The 9,613-nt window shown below is 32.2% G+C and overlaps 1 protein-coding gene across 1 annotated transcript in view; it reads right to left on the bottom strand.

Annotated features, from left to right (window-relative positions):
* Positions 1–9,613, bottom strand: part of LOC127837263 (uncharacterized) — a 239,995-nt gene that overhangs the window by 228,581 nt on the left and 1,801 nt on the right. The window lies entirely within an intron of this gene.

Below are 9,613 nucleotides of genomic sequence, written 5' to 3'. Positions count from 1 at the left end.
CTCAAATCATTTGTGAAGTATTCAATTTACATGGAATTTTTCATTTCAATCAGTAAACAATCAAAGGAGGTATCCTTAACGCTTTAAAAGCTATATTTGCTTGTATTGTTTTCCAATTTAACTATGATTGATTTCAGACGACATACCGAATCATGTTCAAGCTGGCGCCGCAGGAGAACAACGTGTTTAAAAGTTCCAAATTTCCCAACGTGGTCAATATAAGTTGACTGCTCGTTGATATCATTCGAAATTTGACGTGACTTTTCATTGTTTGTTTTTATTTTTTCTCCTATCACTTTCTATCAGAAAAAGCTGATAATACATCATTCTTAAGTTTCGCATACATGTATGAGATTTTCTGTTTTATAGTTTGAAGACATGACAACGCTTCACTTTCTATTTCAGATACCAATTCTTCGTGTTTACGGTCATATTCTAAAAGACGCTCGCCTTGCTGTTGCAAGTCATGCAACACTGTCTTCTAACCGGTACAATCCACGTTTACGTCATCCACAATATTAGACAATAGTTTAACTTCCTCACACTTTCTGTGATCAGCAACAGCACACTTATTACAGCATGCTACATCGTGGTCTTTACACAGGTAAACCACTTCTTCATTTTCATGATTCGGACATGCAATCAAGCTCTTCAGAAGTTTATTTATCTCCTGGGGAGGTACATCCGCAAGATCACACAACTTCTGAAACCTTTATCCTTATATGATCATGATTACAATGATTACACTCTCTACAATACACAACGCCCTCTATTTCGCCTTTATTCTCCAAACAGGGACCGCATACATACTTTTGAACAGCCATTCTTTTGTCAACTTTTAAATAAAATCACCTCCACCTACATATATGCAAAATCGAAAATAGGGAAACAGGTATGACGTGTACTAACCTATCATTATATCGATCAACTTTGACCATTATTGGATCATATATGGAACATTTTATGTACACCTTCATCAGGGAAGATACCTATCTCTTGAACCATGTAGATTGTGTATAGAAGTTATGTCCCTTTATATAATTGGAGCATATGCATTGTATGCGTGATGATGCACCTCGTAATTTACACGCGATTCAATACTTCTTTGCTCATATTGAAGTTTTTATATTTAAGGTTTTATCAACGATTTCAATCTTAAGACTGATATTGTGCACACTTCCAACAACACACGGATATGATCGATGGAATTGAAATAAAATATACAAAAAAAGCTGTCCTATATACAATACTCGAAGTTTTTTTGTTAAATAATATTATCAAAATACAATGAATTATTCAATAAACTGCGATACGGATGTGTTGACTCGAAAGAGTTAGAGCAACAAACATTTTGTATATGAATGCATAGGAACAGAATTATCGGGATTTCCGAACATTAGCATGTTTTATTCACAAAAATGGGGTTTCGGCTTGACTGCAAAACTGTTAATGATTTTTTTTATTTTATCTTATCAATTATTCTGAATCTTAAATTTATGTTTTATTTATAAACATTATATCTGTCGTAAATTAAATAAAACTTGAAACTGTTGAATTGATGCTGCATTTTATTTTTGTGCGCTGTCCCTTTGTGACTTATTGAGGCGGTCTTTGAATTCTCAGTTACAAAAGTAACGCTTTGAAACCTGTATCAGTGCATGATCCCGTTTACATGTATTACACATTGATTCTCTCAATATCTATAATAAACATCCCCTCTTTCGCATAGCTGGAGAAAGTCAACATATCGGTAACCGACATTTTCACTAAACTGACCCACAATTACCATCGTGATTTTCATATACTAAATCAAACGTAGTGAATACAATACATGGCTTATGACCTTCTGATAGGCGGGCACCAAATCATTGACTCAAAAATTATAAAGTAATTTTAAAAAGTTATTTAAATTAAATATCATACAAAAAGAAAACCTTGGTAAAAAACAAACGAAAAGTGAAATCAAATTCCTTTTGGTAATCGAACTCATGACTCATGCAAAGAAAAAAAGTAATCAAACGTATAAATCAACTATGCTATAATGTTTGGTAAATGACCAGATCTAGTTTACGGTTATTTAGACTACAGTACTCTCACTTTTTGACGTCAAGATATAAACATTCAAAGGCCAAACAAACAAGCCCCATATTAAAAAATGCTACGTGTGTAATTGCTATAATGTCCTAGTAAATCAAAACTATGGATGGATATAGATGGTAATCAACAGCAATCGCTATGGTGGTTTGCGTCAGCTGTGGGATTTAGACTAATAGATGCGCGCAGCATCGTCCGCATAATGTACATATTTTTGGGAAATTAACAATAGGCTTTCCCAAAGGTGTGTATCTTGAGGATGAATATCATTTGTCAGTAGAATGTTCCTTACCTATTGATATTAGAAAATTGTATATTATACATGTTATTGGAAAAAGACCAAACATGATTCAGTTTATTGAACTACTGCAATCTGATAATAAAAGTACCAACATAAACTAAGCCTTGTTTGTATAAATAATTATGATTAATTGTGTATAATTTATAACTTGAACTTGACTCATCGATTTCTTGTAAATTCGTCATTGTTTTGTTTTTTAAAGTTATCGTTATAAATGTTATATAGATTATAAATGCTGAAATCCGATTGTCCTAGTATTGATATGTTATTGAAAATCTTATGAAATTCCATACTGATCACATTTCTTACCTATATACATGTTACTATGTTTTGAACATGTAAACTCATGGCATGTGTGTCTATTATATATGGAATAAACTGAAAACCTACAATAAGATGTTCACTATGATTTGTTTACAAACACAACAAAACACACTATTTCATAGTATTGCCACTAACAATCACATAAAAATGTGAATGACTTGCGGAGTTAAAAGCCCATAAACTCTAAAAAATCTACGAATATTTCGTACAATATTTCGAAAATAAAGTTAACAAATAAAAAATTAATGTTCCTTATAGCAATAGCCAAACTTTAAACGCTAGTTGTGGTCTGGTAATTAAGATTAAACGCGATACAAAATGCTCGTTTTTATGTTTTTGTGTCACAATATTTAGTCCATGTAAATTTCAGGCTACGATATCCAAACATTACGAGCGAACGCTTGTGTCATTAATACGTCGTTACGTCGTTCTTCCGATGTTGCCCGAAGACAGTCAGGCGTTCGCTCGTAAATTTTCGAATATCGTGGCGGGAAATTCACATACCAATATGTGTCAGCGGCTAAGAAGTGGTATGAAAAACTAAAAGTCTCTATAACGCTCAAAATCAACAAAAAGTTCGGAAAGTATTTCGTAAAATAAAGTTAACACCTAAACAATAAGTGGTTCTTATAGCAATAGCCACAATTTCAACGCTAGATGGGGTATGAGTACATAGATTTGTGTAGATACCAAATGACCGTTTTTATTTATTTGTGACACAATTAATTCCATTTTAATTTCCCGCGAATATATTTATTCATATGAAACACAAACACTAAAATGGTACCATGCTAGTGTTCATGTGTCGTATGAATAGATATCGTTGCGGGAAATGCACAATATCATAGATTCAATTAGCCTAAAAAAATACAAAAATCATATCTGCTACCAACGTCACTTAACAAACGTTTGCACATTATGCCCCATTTGTTTCTGATTATGAGAATGGTATGAGTATTCATAGAATAAAACAACTACTCTACGCGTCAACGCGCCGCGACTAGCAATCACAATGCTGACAGGGACTCAAGTCAATCATGCGTGGTCTGCTCAATACGCTTACGGATGGCTGTCAGTAATATAACATTTCAGTTCTTTCACAAGTCTAAACTATTAAGAAATAAATACATGTACTTCTTTAAATCATTTTCTGAAATTTTAAGCGAAATGAATACGCATGTGTTTTACAGTTTCAATATGATTGTCTTAATCGCGTGTTTTTCGTTATGGTGTGTTGTTGCTTATGTGTTTGAATTTTCGCCGTTGTCAACAGTATTTCACGGCGGTCGGCTTTCCAACTAACACATTCCTAGGTTAGCTGTTGCACTAGTACACACCTTTGTCAGTAAATGACTTGATTTAGATGTAGGGGGTAGATGAAATGGCCATAGAAACAATAGAAAGGATTTCGTTACCGTTTCCCTTACACGTTATGTGTGCAGGTCGGGGATCGAAGCCGCAACTTTTGGATTCATGGTTCCGCGCTGACGGAGCAAGACGGACGTATTTCTCAGCGTACCGAGCATGTAAACAAACATAGATTGTCTATTGCATGAACTAACCAGCTTTATTAATTTATATTTAAATCATTATGGCATTTTTAACATCTTCTTCAATATATATGTATTATAACTGTTGTAACATCTTTATACTATTCAAATATGAAGTATAACACGTTTTTAATCCATCGAAATAGTATTCATATTAGTTTTCTTCGTCTGTCTTTTTTATCACATACTAATTGTAATACTTATGATTCTGTGCTCTACTGTGGAGTCACAGTGTTCGTGTAAATGTTCGTGTTAGTTCTCATGTATATCATACAGAGCATGCAATCGAAATATTAATTTCAACGCTGAATGTCTTAAAAAATATGATTATTTTTGTTATTATCCACAACAAACGCCGCTATATGCATGAACCCGACTTGCTTTGTTGTGTTCTTCTACTCTGTGGATATGAACACTATTCGCCGATATATCGTCATACTTAAAGAGAAAATACTGTCTACAGGCACCCATGCCTATTTCAGTTTGTTAAACTATGTAATTGTCAAACAAGTGTATTCTTGAAGAAAATCGTTTCCTTTGAAGATATAGAATTTTGTTTTAAAATTGTTAATCTACGCTTTCTGACGCATTTTTTTAAATGTGATAATATTCTTCTTCGCAATCTGGTCGTGAAAGGATTTCGTTCAGTATAAAGTCATGTAATGAATTGTTAGTATAATCATGATATATCTGATAGAAAAAAATATCTATGTATAGCCTTTTAACACTTAGGTGGAAGAGCATTTTTTGACTATGTGCGCAGTGTGATATTAGCGATGCCATTATCACTAAAATATAATATTATACCCTTTCATTGAAAGTTTTTATTTGACACGGAAATAAAATTCTAGATTGTTACAAATACGATAAGATATTTGCGAAAGTTTATACACTTATCTAACTGAAAAAAAAGATTTAATTCATATGTTTGCTTTTCATTTTCTTTTGCTCCTGCCTTTCGACATGTTATGTCTAACGTATTGAGTATATTTTCTTATTATATGCCTATTCAATGTTTCAGTTTTATTTTAACCTATGTTAACATGAACTAAAATATGTCCGCACGTACAACTGCTTACTACTAACATTTCAAAATTAATTATTTTTTAATATGATAATATTTATTTATATTGTATTTCAATCTAAACAAGAGCTAGAACTTAAAGAAGTGAAAAATACCTAAAGAGGCCGCATGTAGTAATAAGTAGAAAATTGTAACAATACTCAATTTGACCATTGGATTTTGACATTTGTGACCGCATGGGCATTTTTGTTATCAAAGCGTGTAGGAAACCACAATACACTATTCCATTCTGTCTTTTTTGCAGAAGAAATTATTGTAAAGTAATTTAGCTATGGTTATTTATGTAAATAATTTGACCCCTCAATATGTGCAAATCAAATCAAATCAATATTTATTTATTGTCGGTATGATATACAAACATTATAAACATACGCTATGAATAGCTTTTGACCGACTTAATTAACAAACATAAACATAACATTATAAAAAAAATAAGCATAGGAACACAAAGTTAATAAATTACATGGACATGCAATTTATAAGTTAATTTATGAAATACATTGTAGAATCACAGTGAGAAACATACATACAAGAATATTCTAAAAATCTTAAAAGTGGGGAATAAATTAGTTTATTTTAAAGCTGTGTTAAAGCTGCTGATCTTGGCCCTTACAGGGTCTAAAAACTGCCATAAAAGGAGAGAGGGTAAACAACTGACATAGAAAAAAAGAACACAAAAGTGCGACACTTAAAATAAGTTTAAAGAACTTATCACCTAAAATCAGATTTGAAGTAAACTGATCAGCAGCTTTCACACAATAAAGAACAACTTCACATCATACATATCACAGAGAGGCAAAATAGTTTGAACAAATATAGCAAATCATACGCAATAAGGATAATGCCATGCAAAAACAGAAGGATTTTGAACTAATGATGACATAACTCATGCTATGACTAGCAACTGCAGGAATACAAGCAAAATAAATACATAATAAATACAATATGCATGCAGGACATGCATCACAAGAAGTCCAGGACTAGAATGAGACAACGGAGGTTTATTGGCAAAAAGTACATGAGCCATTCTCCCCGTTCCATGACCCAATCAGGCTTTTAAAGTGGTCGTAGTTAACCTCCTCTCTCAGATGTTGAGGGAGGGAGTGCATAGGAATGAAAAGAGTTGCTGCCATAACTAGTAATTCTTACCTGTGGTATGGTAGCTACATTTGTATACCTAAAATTGAAAGAATGGGATTTAAGAGTAACTAAGTCATGTGCGTGGCCAGAGATGAACCCAGGGTCATGGTTTAATGAGTAGATAGGCCAAACACTATTTGACATGCCAAATATAACATATGCATATTTGTACAAATAAAGTCCATATTTACTGATGAAGATATTCTAAGTTACATAAAATGTTGGGCTAATTGTTTTGATTTATTGTCCAATTTAAAATAGTCAAAGAGTAGGTAAATGCAATGGTCAAAATGACGTCAAAAGATGTGGTGTTGTCCACGTGTAACTCTAGCCACAGTGTACTGGTCAGGTTGTCATTCACTGTTATTGATCACTTGTTTCTCGCATAGCATGAAATAATGCTTCAACCATACATCTAACCTGTAATCTATTAAATATGTTGATACATTTTATATTTAACTTAGCAAACTGCAAGTAAAACAAAAATATAAATACACTTTAAGCGCATTGACATTGACTTACATGGTCACGCACCATGAAGAGGTAAACGAAATGATATGTACCACTTATCTATTTAACAACTTATGAACAACTTATTTCTTAAATCCGTTTAACATACTTATACTTATATTATGCATGTTCCTCTAACATGTACAATCAAGGGTATTTTGAAACAAGCTTTATTCAACCAACATAAAGTGGGTCTTATTCAAGAAGGTAGGCATCAAAAGAACAACGCACTATTTATATTTTAAAATACTAGTAATAGAAGAACAAAAATAACTTATGTACAAATATTGCAAACAAATCGTACACAACTAAAGTATGTAATGGTTTGGTATATTTAAAATATTATTAAATATTTAAAAAACTACTTATTTTATTATTGCTCTATATAGTTGAACCTTAGGGGTAATTTTAATTTAATTATCAATCATATAAAGGGTGTACTCAATGATACTAAATAACGATTAATACGCGTCATTGAACAACATGCGAGCTACATGTACTTCTCGTTCGCCGATAACGATTATCATATTACCATATAATGGGGTAGAGTGCCTGCGTTAAAAAGAACACGTTACATAGGTTTAAATCTACAAACGACTATTATACGCGATTTATTTAACGGCTTTTAAAAGCTTGTTCGCGATTTTATTTTTAGTACTGGTACCAATAAGTCAAAGAATATTCCATACTATAATAATTGAAATAGTGTAAAATAAAAATAAGTTTGCAATGTTCAGAATAAAGGTGAACGATAGTGTGCCTTTTTCGGAATTTAAACTCCGGTAACTTATGTTGTTTAACCTGTCTGCATTATTTAAAATCTAAAATATCGGCGTCAAATTCGAGAGAAGGATTGCTCTACAAATGCCTATCGATAACTGTGAATTTTGTAAATTAGTTATTGAAGTTTGCAAGTTGACAAGGCGTGATTTCGACTCCCGCGCGGAGGCGTGTAACGAAAGCTAATTAATGAATTGTTTGATTTTTCTTAGTTTGATTTTTCTTAAGACTTTACCAGATGTAAAGCTTTCACTAGATTATTGTATCCGCAAAATGAAAGAATCAGCATTTTGTTAAATATTTTTATCATGAAATACCTTTTTTATTAATCGGTTTACACAATATTATATATCGGTTTAATGTCTCATTGAACATTGAAAGCCGAGTTAGTATGTTATGGTTGAGCGGGTATTTGAACTTGCAACCCCTTCTTGCTGGCGCTCATACTGTTTCCACCCGCTTGAGTACAGAATTTTGTGCGCTTGTGTATTCATATCATAATTAAATATTAGTATCGTTTTCATTCGAAATCCAACAATGACATTTATTTCTTGATTTTGGTTTTAGGTGTACGATTTCTATAGAATCCTAGATTTGGCCGTAATAAATATATCTTGTAAGGACAAATAGTTCGTTTCCTCGAATTTATTATGTAACACTAAAGCGAAACCACAGTCTCATGGACGCAAAATTAGAACATTAAAATCAAATCACTCATTTCAGGCAACATATTAAGTTAGATTAATTGAACACAAACAACAACAAGTGCCGTAAACTATATCTAGTGTGCGTACTACACTTACACTTGCAGTTCAGAATTAAGAGTCAACAGTTTGACGATTTGCATGTAGCATACAAAAGCGGCTTGTTAAGAAAATGGACGATAAAGGAAATGCAACATACAAATTACAGCTTAAATGAGAAATATGTAATAACGAAGCAACAATATTGAAATATATTTCATATGCAAATCAACTCTATATGAATATGCATAACAGTACATAACATGCTGACTAATGAAACAAATGTTGAAGCTTACACCGCGTCATACTTGTCATCTGATAACTGTGCGTAAACATGTTAGCTAACTCAAGTTTATATACCAACTTGAGATATTTAATGATTTGCTACACGAAGGATGCTTATATGTGAACAATAAAATGGGTTAAACATTTGGCTTTGAGAAAAATAATAAACATTAATTCAAACGTTCATATCACCTAGTGTTTGTTTTTAATTATCATAAATAAATTACTATATGCTTATGTAATCATCAAACATATATAAGCACAAAACTTGATACCAATTCAAGTATGCTGATGTCCCTTTATAGAATTTTTCATTACTTTATCAAAACATCTCGCAAACAAATTGTACAGGCAAAGAAATATACACAACAAATACAGTATTTATGTTAGCTGCAATTCATTAACATATTACTAAGACTACAAAACGGTATTTAATACTATTGTAAACTCTCAAAATTTATTATCATTTACATAAATCAAATGCATTAACTTTTTCCAAAACATTCAATTGCACAATCTAAAACACGTGCAAGTTATAAGGTACATGCGTTTATACGTTCGCTCGTGGGTTTTGAAATTATTTGAGTGTTACTTATAGGTATAAGCCATGACATTGATCAAGCAAATGTGTAAATTCGTAGATTGACGGATTCATGTCCACCACTCAAAGCAATTTTATCAAACGTGTTATTGAAACATATATTCTGATATTCTGTTTCTGTTCCTAAAGGGAGAGTTCTGATATAGTGTCCACTAGGACTGATTTGATGTATGCTTAGAAGATAGGATGGCGCATACACAT

This window comes from Dreissena polymorpha, chromosome 7 (genome assembly GCF_020536995.1).
Source record: "Dreissena polymorpha isolate Duluth1 chromosome 7, UMN_Dpol_1.0, whole genome shotgun sequence".
Lineage (NCBI taxonomy): Eukaryota > Metazoa > Mollusca > Bivalvia > Myida > Dreissenidae > Dreissena > Dreissena polymorpha.
Note: the sequence above shows the minus strand (reverse complement) of the source record. Positions and strands in the feature narration are given on the sequence as shown.